Raw genomic sequence first — 16,046 nt, 5'->3', positions numbered from 1 at the left:
CTGGGAAGACAGAGGAATGATAGGTCAGATCCCCAAAGCCATAAAGCACACAGGGATTATTTCGATGTCTATTTCTTGTGAATATGCTTTATGATTTTTATCTTCCAATGCCATTTTGTTTAAATTATGAAATAAGTTTACACTTCAGAGTCAGCTTCCAATGAATGTATCGAAGAGAGACCCAGTGTGAAAGGAGTAACAAAGAAAAGTAAAGGCTTAGGCAGAATCCTCCCAGGTGATCGATAGCATCATAGATTTTTAGTGGTTTTGCATAGGGGAATCAGTAAATAGATAGAAGGAAGGGAAGGGAGAAAACGAGGGAGGAGAAAAAGACAGATAAAGTAGACCCCGTAATGAGGACTAGTGGACACCTTTGAATGCCCTGCTTATGCTAAAGTTAAGCCCTTTATATTTAATTCACAAACATGGTTAAAAATGCTCATAATGTGCGTGGTGTCCACTCCAGTGACACAAGCTGGCCATGCCTCCACTCTCACTACCCCCACTATTTCTCAGATATTGAAATGTAATGAGCAATATCCCAGGCAAAGAGCTAGGAATCTGATTCTTTTTGATCAGTAAAGCTCTAAAGCCAAAACCAAAAAAAAAAAAAAAGTCAGTAAGGCATACAGGTGTAATCACAGTACACAGGTGTGTTTACTGCACTGAACCGACATATGGGAATTACCTTTGGGCAAGGAAGCTCCTGCTTGGTAATTGTCAGCTGCAGTCCTAAATGTTTTAGGGGAAAAGAAAGAAAGGGCAGATGTTGATATGCCTGTCTGGGTGCTGTATAACATATCACTGCTTGTCCTCAATCCTGCTGAAGGAGACAGAGTAAGTCATGGAAAAAGGAACAGCTCTGAGAAATCTCTGCCTACGGTACCTGCCAGACTGGACATAACGCTTGTCTTTGACTTGGCTTTTCAGCACACACATGGCCTTGGCTCCTGCCGCTGCCTCTTCTGACTTTTCCTCCCTTCATCAAGGCCCATTGCAAATTCTACCTGCTGCCTCCCCTCACCTCCCTGGATATATCTTCAAAGGAACAGATCATAAATCTTATTAAATTGTAATAACTGATATTTATTGTAGGATAAGGCCACTAGGGACCAGCAATTGAATGAAGATGTAAACCAGTTAGTAAGAATCAGACCAACCAAGAATTGCAGCATCCCAAATAAGCATTTTTCTATTTTAGCATTTCCTTGAGCTTCTGATGAATAACTTTCTGCTCTTAGGATGCCTGAGACTTGCTCTTTTTATAGCCTCTGATGTGCTTGTTTTCTCAGTGCATTTAAATTGGGTCACAGGGCAGGAACTGGCAGTGGTCTAAAGCTTCCTCCAAGAACGTGCATCTGTGATTGTGTTTATAATGTTTTCCCTGCTTCAGAGATAAATGTCACCAGGGATTCTGACTGGCAGGGCCAAAATCTAATGCTTTTGGAATTATGTGAGTCCCAGGGTCGCAGGGATCATCCTGCATTCAAATATATAGAAAGCATAATTAAATAGATTAATGATGTGAGGTTCTAGAAACAATATAGTGGTATTGAATTTTCCTGCAGCTTTCTACTAGTTTCATCATTCTTTTCCTCCTCCCTTCTCTATTTTTTCAATTTATGATTTTTGCTTTCAGCCCTCAAAACCTCTGTGAGCTTCTGATATCTCAGACTCTGCATTGAACTTCTCATTTGGCCCATCTTGTTACTGCCCCCTCTGTTAATTTCTTCTCCTCAGTATCCAAAGGCCCCCTCGTGCTTCTTAGATTAAATGCTCCACTGTTGTCATTGTCCTCCATACTTTGCTTAATTAGATAATATCTGAGACAGCTTGGAAGATGTGAGGTGCTGTCCCAGTGCTAAGGGGGATGGTTCTAATTATTCTCTTGAAGCCTTACATCACCATAATCAGCTTCTTCTCTCCCATTCTTTTCTCTCTCTTAATCATCCGGATATGAATAATGAATGCAATCTTTCTTTAAATGGAAGAATGGAAATATAGCTGAGCTCTTTTTTCCAGGTTTCCTGTTTGCAGAAATTGAGGTATATCCAAGTGCTTTTAGCCTGGGAAAAGAAACAGGGAAAGTTGAGATACTAGAATGTGAACTGTGAGTGATCACAGTCTTAAAGACTTTTAAAATGACTTCAGGTTTTATTAGCAAGCCAACAAAAAATTACTGCAGAGGATTTAGATAATTCAGATATATCCATGTGCTTTTGGCCTGGGAAAGAAAACAGGGAAGGTTGAGACACTATAATGTGTATCGTGAAAGATCATGGTATTAGAGATTTTAAAAATGACTTCTCTTTTTATTACCAAACCAACACAAAAAAAATTGTTGCAGAGAATTTGGATAATTCAGAGAAATGGATAATTTGGATAATTCAGAATTTGGATAATTGTTGTACACAGATGAGAAGACATATGACATGTGTTCTCATATTCAAATTTTGTGTGAAAATATATCCATATTAATCTATTTTCACACATGAAATAAACTCAACCTGAGCATAATGTTTTCTAACTTATGCTTAAATTTAATGCACTGTGAACATTTAAATTATATTTTCTTCACATCATCATGACTGTAGGACCCCCTCTTACACACATGGACCATATAGCTTGCTTAACCAGTTCCCACAGGTGAATGATTAGTTGGTTTCCAGTCAACAACTAGTCCAGTAGTTAATTGGACTAAAGTAAACAGTGCTGCAATCAACATCCTTTACACATTGCCAGCATAGTTTTTTAAAAATAATTATTTATTCAACAGAAATTTCTAAAGTTGGGTTTGTTGCTCAAAGGATATGACAGTTTAGTTTAGCATTGAATATTTAGAAAGACACGAAGAAGATGGTACTAACTCATGCTGCCCATCTTAGATGGTTAGAAAAAGACATCCCATTTCAAAGCATCTCTTTCCTGGGCTTCCTAGGTGGCATTAATGGTAAAGAATCCACCTGCCAGTGCAGGAGACATGGGTTTGATCCCTGAGTTGGGAAAGTTCCCTGGAGCAGGAAATGGCAAACCCATTCCAGTATTCTTGCCTGAAAAGTCCCATGGACAGAGGAGTCTGGCGGGCTACAGTCCAATAGGGTCACAAAGAGTCGGACACGACTGAGTGACTGAGCATGCACACACGGTCAGGGTATTTCTGTCCTGTCTTTCCTTAGCTTGGATAGCTAACACTGGGTTGGTCTTTCTGGATGGACATGCTTGGAAATGTCAGTTGTATTCTTAGACTGGTTCTAAAGAATGATCCAGGGCTCCTTGCATCACTCATCAGCAAGGTCCTGTATCCCTGGGAAGTCAGTTGTATCAGAGGCACATTCATGTTTAAAGAACTGCTCACTGGATGCAGTGACTCTGGCTCTTTGACAAGTTAGAAGAAATTCTGAATAAAGAAGAAAGAATGTTAATGCTTAGTGACCACCTATACAGTGCTTTGTTTGCTCTTGACTATCCTGTAAGGTAGAGAAGTTTCACTTTCATTTTATAGTCGAGCTAGATTCAAATCCATCTCTGCTGCTGCCTGCTGCTGTCAAGTCACTTCAGTCGTGTCCGACTGTGCGACTCCAGAGACGGGAGCCCACCAGGCTCCCCCGTCCCTGGGCAAGGCAAGAACACTGGAGTGGGTTGCAATTTCCTTCTCCAATGCATGAAAGTGAAAAGTGAAAGTGAAGTCGCTCAGTCGTGTCCAACTCCTAGCAACCCCATGGACTGCAGCCCACCAGGCTCCTCCGTCCATGGGATTTTCCAGGCAAGAGTACTGGAGTGGGTTGCCATTGCCTTCTCCAAATCCATCTCTACCTGATGCCAAAGAACATGGTCTTTCCTCCCCTCTGTAACTCACTTTTGTAGTTTAACTGCTCAGAGCAGAGTTCCAAAAGCCATGAAGAGTCTGACTCTCACTTAGCTCTATTTATCATCTGTCAATTTTTTCTTTTTCTTTAAATATCAGTTTGGCACATATTTAGCTTTCCTGGTGTTAGAAAGCAACATTTCTCTTATTTTATATGTAGGTCATGTTTTCATTAGATTCCTTGATGTGTTAGAGTACTCTTTTTCTCTTTGCCCCAAAATGTAATATATATTCATGAAGGCTTTGAATAGTGTTATATATAGGATGTCATTTAACCTGCCTGGCAAAGTCTGTGTATAAAAGCAGGAGCTACTACTTGGAGGATATTAACATCCTGAGTCAAAGGGAACATAAACTGTGAGCCTTAGAGTCATCTTTCAATCTATGTATTGACTGAATGCTTAAGGAAAATTTTGACATCTCTAGCTGCAGATGTTTTGTAAACCAAACAGTGAATTAAACAAGTTTGTTTCCATGAGCTGAGGACCCTAGCAACGATGAGTACTATATAGCATGGGGTTATCGGCACAGATTGGCAGCTTTGGGACTGATCTTACCTCTAAGTCTCAGTTTCCTTTGCTGTATTATGGAGGATAATAAGATTTACTTGGAGAATCACCCTAAAGGTTAAATGAGTTAATGTACTTTCAAGTACTTAGTAGGGTGCTTGGTACCTGGTTTCAGTCTTCATGGATCATCATAAAGGAAAAGATATTTTAAGAAGCAGAAAAAAAACCCATACACTAATTGAATTTTTACTGGAAAAGAATTAAAGGGATGTAAAAAAGGACTCTCTTTATGTAGAGGTCAAGATATACCATCCCCTTTTTCTTTATTATAAAATGTGCTATGAAGAGCTCAGAATTACTTCATAAATGTAATTTATTTAATTATAGAAGAAATTCTTTACTTCTTTTGGAACTGTTTTCCCTCCACCCCCTCCCCAATTTGAGAATCTGATGAAACTGTGAGTTCTCCTTGGAAACATGCACATTCACATCACATTTTGCAACTTCAGGGGCACCCATCTATTCTAGGTTAAAATTGCCCCCGAAACATAGAAGTTATAGGATGCATTTTCATTTATCTGAACAGGGTGAGGAGAAAGAGGTCTCTAGTTGGGAATACTCAACCCCAAAGCCAGAGATTCTAATCATTGCTGTGTGCTGGATACATTCCGTGCCCTTGAGCACTCATAATGTCAAGAAGAAGACAACAGGGAATGAATGAGTGCGGTGCAATGTGGCAAGGGTGATGGTAAAGTCTATACTGAAAAGAATGATTTCATGATGCAAACTGGGGAGGGAAGGGCTGAAAACAGTATGAGAACAGTGTTTCCTTAGGCTGATTTCACAGATGCAGCAGTGGCCCAGGGTCTTTCAGAATCTTGGGAAATTCTATGGACCATGTGGCATACATTTCATCAAAATCAAAGTCCCAGATCACAGGTAACTCAAAGAATCCCCCATGTCCTCTCCCATTAAGAGTGATTCCGTCCTCTGGACCATAGTGCCTGCTCCCTGCTGGGCTCTCTAAGCCTCTGCCTCCACATGGTTACCCAATTTGCTCTTTTCAGTCTCTGCTTATATGTTACCTCCTCAGAGAGGCCCTCCCTGACTTCTTTATCTAAATAGTACCCTGATTCCTCTCCATCTCTTTGCCCTGCTTCATTTGCTTCATAGCTTTTCAGTTCAGATCAGTTCAGTTGCTCTGTCGTGTCTGACTCCTTGCGACCCTGTGGACTGCAGGGTGCCAGGCCTCCCTGTCCATCGCCAACTCCCAGAATTTTCTCAAACTTATGTCCATTGAGTCAGTGATACCACCCAACCATCTTATCCTCTGTCATCCCCTTCTCCTCCTGCCTTCAATCTTTCCCAGCATCAGGGTCTTTTCCAATGAGTCAGTTCTTCACATCAGGTAGCCAAAGTATTGGAGTTTCAGCTCTAGCATCAGTCCTTCCAATGAATATTCAGGACTGATTTCCTTTAGAATGGACTGGTTGGATCTCCTTGCAGTCAAAGGGACTGTCAAGAGTCTTCTCCCACACCACAGTTCAAAAGCATCAATTCTTCAGCACTTGGCTTTCTTTATAGTCCAGCTCTCACATCCATACATGACTACTGAAAAAACCATAGCTTTGACTAGATGGACCTTTGTTGGCAAAGTAACGTCTCTGCTTTTTAATATGATATCTAGGTTGGTCGTAACTTTTCCTCATAGCTTTTAGTATGGTATATTTACTGTTCAGCAGTTCATTTTCCATTTTCCCTAATAGAGTGTGAGCCCGTAGAGGTGGGACTGTGTCTCTCTTCCTGATTGTCGTGTCCCAGCTGCTAGTCCAGTGCCTGATAGAGAGTGGATACTCAATGAATATTTGTCAAATAATAAATTTAATAAGGTTTATTCTCACTGTATTCATGGGTATGTTTACCTTGTATTAAGGGCAAGTAATACCAGACTTCTTTTTTAAATTAATTTATTTTTTATTGAAGGATAATTGCTTTATAGAATTTTTCAGTTTTCTGTCAAACCTCAACATGAATCAGCCATGGGTATACATATATCCCCTCCCTTTTGAAGCTCCCTCCCATCTCCCTCCCCATCCCACCCCTTAGGTTGATACAGACCCCCTGTTTGAGTTTCCTGAGCCATACAGCAAATTGCCCTTGGCTATTTATTTTACATATGGTAATGTGAGAGTTGGACTGTGAAGAAGGCTGAGTGCTGAAGAATTGATGCTTTTGAACTGTGGTGTTGGAGAAGACTCTTGAGAGTCCCTTGGACTGCAAGGAGATCCAACCAGTCCATTCTGAAGGAGATCAGCCCTGGGATTTCTTTGGAAGGAATGATGCTAAAGCTGAAACTCCAGTACTTTGGCCACCTCATGCGAAGAGTTGACTCATTGGAAAAGACTCTGATGCTGGGAGGGATTGGAGGCAGGAGGAGAAGGGGACGACCAAGGATGAGATGGCTGGATGGCATCACTGACTCGATGGACGTGAGTCTGAGTGAACTTCGGGAGTTGGTGATGGACAGGGAGGCCTGGCGTGCTGCGATTCGTGGGGTCGCAAAGAGTTGGACACGACTGAGTGACTGAACTGAACTGAACTCAATGTAAGTTTCCATGTTACTCTTTCCATACATCTCACCCTCTTCTCCCCTCTCCCCGTGTCCATAAGTCTATTCTCTATGTCTGTTTCTCCATTGCTGCCCTGTAAGTAAATTCTTCAGTACCATTTTTCTAAATTGTGTATATATGCATCAGAATACGGTATTTATCTTTCTCTTTCTGACTCACTTCACTCTGTATAATAGGGTCTAGGTTCATCCACCTCGTTAAAACTGACTCAAATGCATTCCTTTTTATGGCTGAGTAATATTCCATTGTGAATATGCATCACAGCTTCTTTATCCATTCATCTGTCCATGGACATCTAGGCTGCTTCATTGTTCTAGCTATTGTAAATAGTGCTGCAGTGAGCAATGGGATACATGTCTCTCTTTCAATTTTGGTTCCCTCAGGGTATATGCCTAGGAGTGGGGCTGCTGAGTCATATGGTGGTTTTATTCCTAATTTTTAAGGAATCTCCATACTGTCTTCCATTCCCACCAACAGTGCAAGTGCGTTCCCTTTTCTCCACACCCTCTCCAGTATTTACTGTTTGTAGACTTTTTGATGAGAGCCATTCTGACTGATGTGAGGTGATATCTCATTGTAGTTTTGATTTGCATTTCTCTAATAATGAGCAATGTTGAGCATCTTTTCATGTGTTTGTTAGCCATCTATATGTCTTCTTTGGAGAAATGTCTCTTTAGGTCTTTTTCCCACTTTTTAATTGGGTTGTTTGTTTTTCTGGTATTGACTTGTACGAGCTGCTTGTATATTTTGGAAATGAATCCTTTGTCAATTGTTTCATTTGCTATTATTTTCTCCCATTCTGAGGGTGATAGTTTGCTTATAGTTTCCTTTGGTGTGCAAAAGCTTTTAAGTTTAATCAGGTCCCATTTGTTTACTTTTGTTTTTATTTCCATTAATCTAGGAGGTGGGTCATAGAAGATCTTGCTTTGATTTATGTCATTGAGTGTTCTGCCTATGTTTTCCTCTAAGAGTTTTATAGTTTCTGGTCTTTAATCCATTTTGAGTTTATCTTTGTGTATGGTGTTAGAAAGTGTTCTAATTTCATTCTTTTGCATGTAGCTGTCCAGTTTACCCAGCATCATTTATTGAAGAAGCTGTCTTTGCCCCATTGATTTTCTTGCCTCCTTTGTCAAAAATAAAGGTACCCATAGGTGCATGGGTTTATTTCTGGGTTTTCTATCTTGTTCCATTGGTCTATATTCCTGTTTTTGTGCCCGTACCATATTGTCTTGATGACTGTAGCTTTGTAGTCTAATCTGAACTCAGGAAGGTGGATTCCTCCAGTTCCGTTCTTCTTTCTCAAGACACTTTGTCTTTTCAGGGTCTTTTGTGTTTCCATGTGAATTGTGAAATTTTTTGTTCTAGTTCTGTGAAAAATGCCACCGGTAATTTGATAGGGATCACATTGAATCTGTAGGTTGCATTTGGTAGTATAGTCATTTTCACAATATTGATTCTTCCTACCCAGGGACATGGAATATCTCTCCATCTGTTTATGTCATCTTTGATTTCTTTCATCAATGTCTTATAATTTTCTGTGTCCGATTCTTTTGTCTCCTAAGGTAGGTTCATTCCTAGATATTTAATTCTTTTTGTTGCAATGGTGACTGGAATTGATTCCTTAATTTCTGTTTCTGATTTTTCATTGTTAGTATATAGAAATGCAAGTGATTTCTGTGTATTGATTTTGTATCCTGCAACTTTGCTAAATTCACTGATTAGCTCTAGTAATTTTCTCATACTATCTTTAGGGTTTTCTATGTACAGCATTATGTCATCTGCAGACAGTGAGAGCTTTACTTCTTCTTTTCTGATCTGGATTCCTTTTATTGCTTTTTCTTCTCTGATTGCTGTAGCTAGGAATTCTAGAACTATGTTGAATAATAGTGGTGAAAGTGGACATCCTTGGTCTTGTTCCTGATCTTAGGGGGAATGCCTTCAGTTTCTCACCATTGAAAATAATGTTTGCTGTAGGCTTATCATATATGGCCTCTACTATGTTGAGGTAGGTTCCTTCTATACCCATTTTTTGAAGAGTTTAATCATAAATGGGTGCTGGATTTTGTCAAAGGTTTTTCCTGCATCTGTTGAGATTATTATATGGTTTTTATCTTTCAATTTGTTAATATGGCATATCACATTGATTGATTTGCATATATTGAAGAATCCTTGCATTCCTAGAATAAACCCAACTTGATATTGGTATATGAGCTTTTTGATGTGTTGCCGAATTCTGTTTGCTAAAATTTTGTTGAGTATTTTTGCATCTATGTTCATCAGTGATATTGGCCTGTAGTTTTCTTTTTTTGTGTTGTCTTTGTATGGTTTGGGTATCAGGGTGATGGTGGTCTCATAGAATGAGTTTGGAAGTGTTCCTTCCTCTGCAATTATTTTAACGAGTTTTAGGATAGGCATTAGCTCTTCTCTAAATGTTTGACAGAATTCTCCTGTGAAGCCATCTGGTCCTGGGCTTTTGTTTTTTGGGAGATTTTTGATCACAGCTTCAGTTTCAATGCTTGTAATTGGGTTGTTCATAATTTCTATTTCTTCCTGGTTCAGTTGGGAAGATTGAACTTTTCTCAGAATCTGTCTATTTCTTCCAGGTTATCTATTTTATTGCCATATAGTTGTTCATAATAGTCTCTTATGATACTAGACTTTTAATTCCAGATAAATGGTCTGCTTTTTAAATGAGTTGGTATCAGGAAAAGGGGATAATTTAAAGAAGGATATTAAGTAAATGAAAGCATAAGTGGTCTACAGATCTGACTCATGAGAGTGATGCCAGTGACTCGTGTTTGGGAAATACTGGTCTAGAAACGGATCAGGAAACAAAGAAAGAAGCACCAAGCCTAGAAGTAAGAGGAATATTATCTTAAATTCACATCAGCATACTGAATGATAAACTTTGCCTGCCCACAAATGTAGTCTCTCTTGCAGTGTTGAGGTACTGTTCATCTGGCATTTACTGAATATCAGCTATGAGCTCAGTGTGGTAGGGAGTAAGTGTGATGAAAAATCCAATCCCATCTTCAAAAGTAAACCTCGGAGATAGAGACATGGACACCATGATTGTAGAAATCAAAATGTGATCAATGCTATAATAAAGGTCCAAAGAAGCCATGGAAAAGTAGCATTTGTTTCTCTGAAGGTAATCAGGAAACCCTTCTCTGAAAACAAGAAATTTGAACAGGGCCTTGAAGAATGGGTAAGATTTCAATCAGCAGAAATGGGGGCCAAGGCACTCCCACGGTGGTCCAGTGGCTAAGACTCTGCAGTTCCAGTGCAGGGGCTGCTGGTTCAATCTTTGGCTGGAGAACTAAGATCCCACATGCTGCACAGTGTGGCCAAAAGATTTTTTAAAAAAAGAAATGGGAGCCAAGGCATTCCAGACAAAGGGGACTGCTGAAATAAAGCCAGGCAGAAGAGCAGCCAATAATATGGGGACATGAGCTCACAGGGCACCATGAAAAATATATCTGTGGACTTCAGAGGAAAACTGGTGTTAGCACTTCCAATCTACCTGCTTTCATCTCTTTTTGGATAGCTGATGCCACATGCATTGTTTGAAAAGCATTTCAGGTGCTTGTGTCCATGTCTTCACAGAAAGGAGCTGCATGGCTCCCCTGCTGGCTCACGGGTAAAGAATTTTCCTGCCAATGCAGGAGACATGGGTTTGATCTCTGATCCGGGGAGATCCCATATGCCTCAGAGCAACTGAGCCTGTGGTGCACCCCAGCTATTGAACCTGTGTTCTCGAGCCCAGGAACCACAACTACTGAATCCTCTGGCAGCAGCTTCTAAAGCCCACACACCCTAGAACCTGTGCTCCACAACAAGAGAAACCGCTGCAATGAGAAGCCCACAAACCGCAACTACAGATTAGCCCCTGTTCACCACAACTAGAGAAATGCCCACGCAGCAACGAAGACCCAGTACAACCAAAAATAAATAATAAAATTATTTTTAAAAAGAAGAAAGGAGCTTCAAGAAGCCATCAAGAACCTAGCAGTGCTTCCAAATAACCAACCTCTGATCCCCTCTTTTCTGAAAAGAAAATACCTAGGAAACCCCATCCTTTGTTTCCATTGTAAGCATGCAGGTGGTGATCAATCATGGCTCTGGATTTGCACTAAAGGGATGCCTGTCCTTGACTAGAAATTCCGGAAAATGAGGGCATCACTTGCCAGAACCCTGAGAAGCTCTGTGGACCAGGAGCTGCTCTCCATTAGCACCAGGAATACAAATAAATCTACCCATGAAACTATCAAGAGTCCACATCAAGCACGAAGGCTCTTAATGAAGTCTTTTATCTCAAAGGGGAAAAGAATCCTTGAAAAGAGATTTCCCCTGGTAGCCAAATGCTTAAGCCTCCACCTCCCTCTCGTATAAACCCCCTGTTGGGTAATTAATGTCTTTTGCATGGTGCTATCCTGCTACTTTGCAATACCACACCCACCGTGTGTCAAGCTCATGACCTTAGTGATCATTTTTTAAAGTTAATATGATCTAATCTGCCACTTTATCTTCCCATTGTGCTTCAGAGCTAACATCCTACTTAATTTTATCAAAGGTCTTTGTCTCGAGTTATAGCATGGAACAGAAGATTCTAGGAAGGACGTTATGATGTTAAATAATGCATAAAGAAATGAGCCACTCTTCCCAGTGGTTCAGAAGCTCATGCTGATTCCTAGCTCTTGCCACATGCTAATATCTCATTTTGAGAAAACTTCCACTTTGAAGAATAACCACAGGAGAGAAAGCTCTCTCTCTCTCTCTCTCTTTCTTTGTCTCTCTACCTCTGTCTCTCTCTCAATTAAAAAGCAATCCATGAAGTGAATCTCTCTCTTGATCTCTTTGTCATTAACATCTCATTTTAAACCAGAATGCCCTTCACAGAATGTTAATGGCTATTACACCATGTTAATTCGGAGTCAAATAAACTTTTGGGAAAACTGAGTTAAACCAAGTTGAGTAGGTATATTTACTGAGGTCATGGGACGAAGCCTTTAATAGGTGCTCTCCACCACTAATGTTCCAGAGGGCTGTGTAATTTGCATCATTTCTCAAAATGAGCGTTTCCATGGAACCCTTTTTTAATAGAGTATCTAGAGAGACACACATTCATCCACTAAGTGTTAAAGTAGCAGAAGAAAAAGAAAGCCTATGTCGAAAACAGATGCTCAGATGTCCCTCTGAAATTCCAGCCTCCTGGGCAGATACCATTGTTGCCTGAAAAACTGCTGGGTAGGCCAAGTAGGCATTGTGTTGAACTGGGCAGAGAGGTGGAAATATGAGAATACACCCTGCATTTCCCAATCTAGCTTCCCTCCAATCTTCTCATCCATGTAATAGGTTAATACCTTCCTCACAGAACTGCTAATAGAATTGTCAAAATGACTAATCTGGAAAAATGTAAATAAAAACACTCAGCTAAGTAGCCAATGTGAAGTATACATTCAGTGAATATATGGTATGCTGGTAGGTCAAGGTCCTCTAGGGTCAGCTTCTCAAGTATTTCTATCTATGCAATCTCACAGGAGCTTGTTAAATGCACATTCTGATTTCGGTATGGGATGGGTGCTAAGATTCTCTGAATTTATTCTCCTAATTCGAGAACTGAATTTTGAGAAGCAAGCATCTCAGAGATGTAAAAGGAACCAAACAGAGTCTCAACTTTTAAAGAGTTATGATAAATAACTATATAATAAATAAAGCTACCTAAATGGCAAGCAGAGTTCTGGTACAAATGATTCACTTTGGAGTGCCCTTCGGAGTGATGGGCAACTTTTCCCTTTGAACTGACTTTGAATGATGAGTAGACTTTGAGCAGATTTGGGGGTCACAGGTTCTGGCTGTGCCTGGAAGGTGGCACACTCCCAGAGGTGAGAGAGCATATGGGAAACTTAGGAGATGCTCAGGGAGTGGTGAGGAGGAGGCAGGTATAAAGTGGACCAGAAGTTTCTTAGTCACAAGTGTCAATAATATACAATCTAGGTGAGTTCTGAGCAAATGTATGAGTTTCTCAGGGCTGCTATAACAAAGTACCACAATCTGCATGGCTTAAAACAACAGAAATGTATCATCTTACAGTACTGGAGTCTAGAAGTCTAAGATCAGACTGTTCATAGGAAATTTTTTCTTAAGTGTCTACAGGGCCATGCTCCCTCTGAAACTTGCAGGGGAATCCTTCCTGGCCTCTTCCTGACTCCTGGCAGTTTGCTGGCCATCCTTGGCATTCCCTGGCTTATGGCTGCGTAGGCCAGTCTCTGCCTTAGTCCTCATGTGGCATTCTCCCTGTGTCTTTGTCTTCATGTGGCCATCCTCTTACAAGCACACCAATCCTATTAGATCAGGGGCTCACCCTATTCCAGCATGGCCTCATTTTAATTAATTATATCTGCAGTGACCCTTTTTCCAAATGAGGTTACAGTCTAAGGTGCTTGGGGTTAAGAATTAAGCATACCTTTTGTAGAGGATTCACTTCAACTCATAATAACAAATACATTTGTACTCATTGGGCCCCAGCGATCTCCTGTGCTCTGTCAGATGAAATTCAGAAGTGACTCTTTTCCACTGAGCACTGGAAACAAAGGAATGTCCATAGGGCTGAAGACCTCTGCCTTTTCTGTCTTCACCCCTTCCCAAGTAGGAAAGATCTTCAGGACATCCTAGGGGTCATTGAACTAAGCTGAAATTTCAGGTCCCTGAGACTGGGAAAAATCAGGGCAGCATTAGAACTCCTGCTGAAGCCTTATTTCTCTTTTCCGCCAACTTCTGCAGGAATGTTATGTCATTCCCAAGGAGCTTCTGGTAGTGCGTGCCCCAGAAGTACCCTCCCTAATGTGTTCACACAGCAGGGTCCAATAAAATAATGATGTTACAAAGTCTTTCTCCCTGGACTCTGTGAGAGAGAAGCAATGGCCAACCATTTTTTTGGGGGGGGTTCCCCCTTTGCTCTTGTCCAGTGGAAGCCTAGTGAGAGCACTGTCCACAGTGTGAAGTTTATAGGTAGGCGAAAGTGGGCACAAGGCTACTTATTTTACCAAATTCATTTGTTGTCTTGAAAAAATGGGATCTTTAAAGAAAAGAAGTGACTTTATCTCTTTTAATTATATACTTTCTGACTTCATAGATGAATTCATTGTCACCAAGGTATACAACGTTTTGTAGTCCAAATAACACTGCTTCCTAATGTCTTTGAGGTTAGCAGTGTGAAAGGGGCATTTCACATGAAACCCCTGCCAGTATGGCCATGAGCAGTAATAAGTTTTTCAAGCCTGTTCTGTCAGGTCGATTGTCCATCCCAGATTTATTCAGAGCATCCATTCTCTGTTAAAATGAAGAACGCTGGCTGCATTATGTGGACAGAAGACAGCAATAAAAGGACGGGAAAGAAATATCTGTTTTCAAGGCAGCTGAGAACAAGTTGCAGGCTTGGTGTAGCCGCTGTCCCCATTTGAAGAAAATAAGCCCAAGTGGCTATGTGGAGGTGGTAGTTCATTTTAAGCCATGTTTAAAGACTGCTCAGAGACACACTGGCCTCCATCCAGACCACGGTCAGTCATCTCTTGGTCCCACCAACTAAAATGAGGCAGGCACCAGGCCCCAGACATATTAGGCACAGACCAGCAAGGTTTGACATCCTTATGTTCTCAGTCTCTGTCCTAAGCAATTTAGTACATTTCCCAAGAAGGCATAAACCTTGGAAACTGTAATATGCCATGCTAACAGAAAATAAACGATCCTCTGTGGTCTAGGCTTAATTTTGCAAACTCCATTTCCTGGAGATAATTGGCCACTGGACACTTGCAGGAGGATTAGTCGACTAGAAGTTTCATCTCCTCTCCTGAAATCTTCCCAAATCCTTCCAGCCTGAATTAATCTTCCCTCTGTTGTGCTCCTGTAGCCCTTGATCTCTACCTCAATTGTAACTCTTATCACAGCCTCCATTGGCATTAGCGCTATTTCTGTGTGTCTTATCTCTCCTACTAGACTCTAGGCTCTCTAAGGAACAAGACTCAATCCTAGTAATTCTTGTATTTATAATATCTAGAACAGGGCAGGGATGTCCTCATTAGAAATTTATTGAAAAACTGAAGGATGGATGGGAAGATTTCGTGGTTTTCTCCATCATTATCAAACATCACTTTCTCCTATCACTCGTGGTTTCAGTCAAATCCTTTGGAGGAAAGATTTGGAACACTTGAGAGATTCTGAAACTTAAAAGGAATAGGAGATCGAGAATGGACTTGTGGACACAGTGGGGAAGGGATAGAATGGGACAGATGGAGAAAGTAGCATCAACATATATACGCTATCATGTGTAAAATGGATAGCTGCTGAGAAGTTTCTGTATAACACAGGGAGCCCAGTCTGGCACTCTGTGATGTCCTAGAGGGGTGGAGTCGGGGCAGGGGAGGAAGGCTCAAGAAGTGAAGTCGCTCAGTCGTGTCCGACTCTTTGCAACCCCATGAACTGTAGCCCACTAGGCTCTCCGTCCATGGGATTCTCCAGGCAAGAATGCTGGAGTGGGACTGTAGCCCACTAGGCTCTCCATCCATGGGATTCTCCAGGCAAGAATACTAGAGTGGGACTGTAGCCCACTAGGCTCTCCGTCTATGGGATTCTCCAGGCGAGAATACTGGAGTGGGTTGCCATTTCCTTCTCCAGGGGATCTTCCCTGACCCAGGGATCGAACCCAGGTCTCCTGCATTGCAGGCAGACGCTTTAACCTCTGAGCCACCAGGGAAACCTCAAGAAGGCTCAAGAAGGAGGGGATATATGTATAATTATGGCTGATTCACGTTGTTGTACAGCAGAAACCAACACAACATTGTAAAAAAAATTTTTAAGTGGGGAAAAAGGAATAAGAGAATTTCGAGGGAGTTTATGATGAGTCTTTTTGAAGATTAAATGAGTTAACAGAAACTGGCTGTAAGTAGCTCTACTTCTTTTGGAAGGTCTGGGAGTGTGCAGGGGCTGGAAGCAGACTATGTATGTGTAGGAGTTTGGAGGTTGCAAGAATATGATTTGCCTTTG

General features: G+C 41.1%; 1 protein-coding gene and 1 non-coding gene across 2 annotated transcripts in view; one reads left to right on the top strand and one right to left on the bottom strand.

The window, feature by feature from the left end:
• The window catches only part of SYNPR (synaptoporin), a 296,572-nt gene that overhangs the window by 199,618 nt on the left and 80,908 nt on the right, over window positions 1–16,046 (top strand). The window lies entirely within an intron of this gene.
• Window positions 15,684–15,756, bottom strand: TRNAC-GCA (transfer RNA cysteine (anticodon GCA)). Its single transcript has one exon. It is a non-coding gene; the product is annotated as a tRNA-Cys (tRNA).

This window comes from Ovis canadensis, chromosome 19, assembly GCF_042477335.2.
Source record: "Ovis canadensis isolate MfBH-ARS-UI-01 breed Bighorn chromosome 19, ARS-UI_OviCan_v2, whole genome shotgun sequence".
Taxonomy (NCBI): Eukaryota; Metazoa; Chordata; class Mammalia; order Artiodactyla; family Bovidae; genus Ovis; species Ovis canadensis.
The sequence above is the reverse complement of the archived record's forward strand: the minus strand, read 5'-3'. Positions and strand labels throughout refer to the sequence as shown.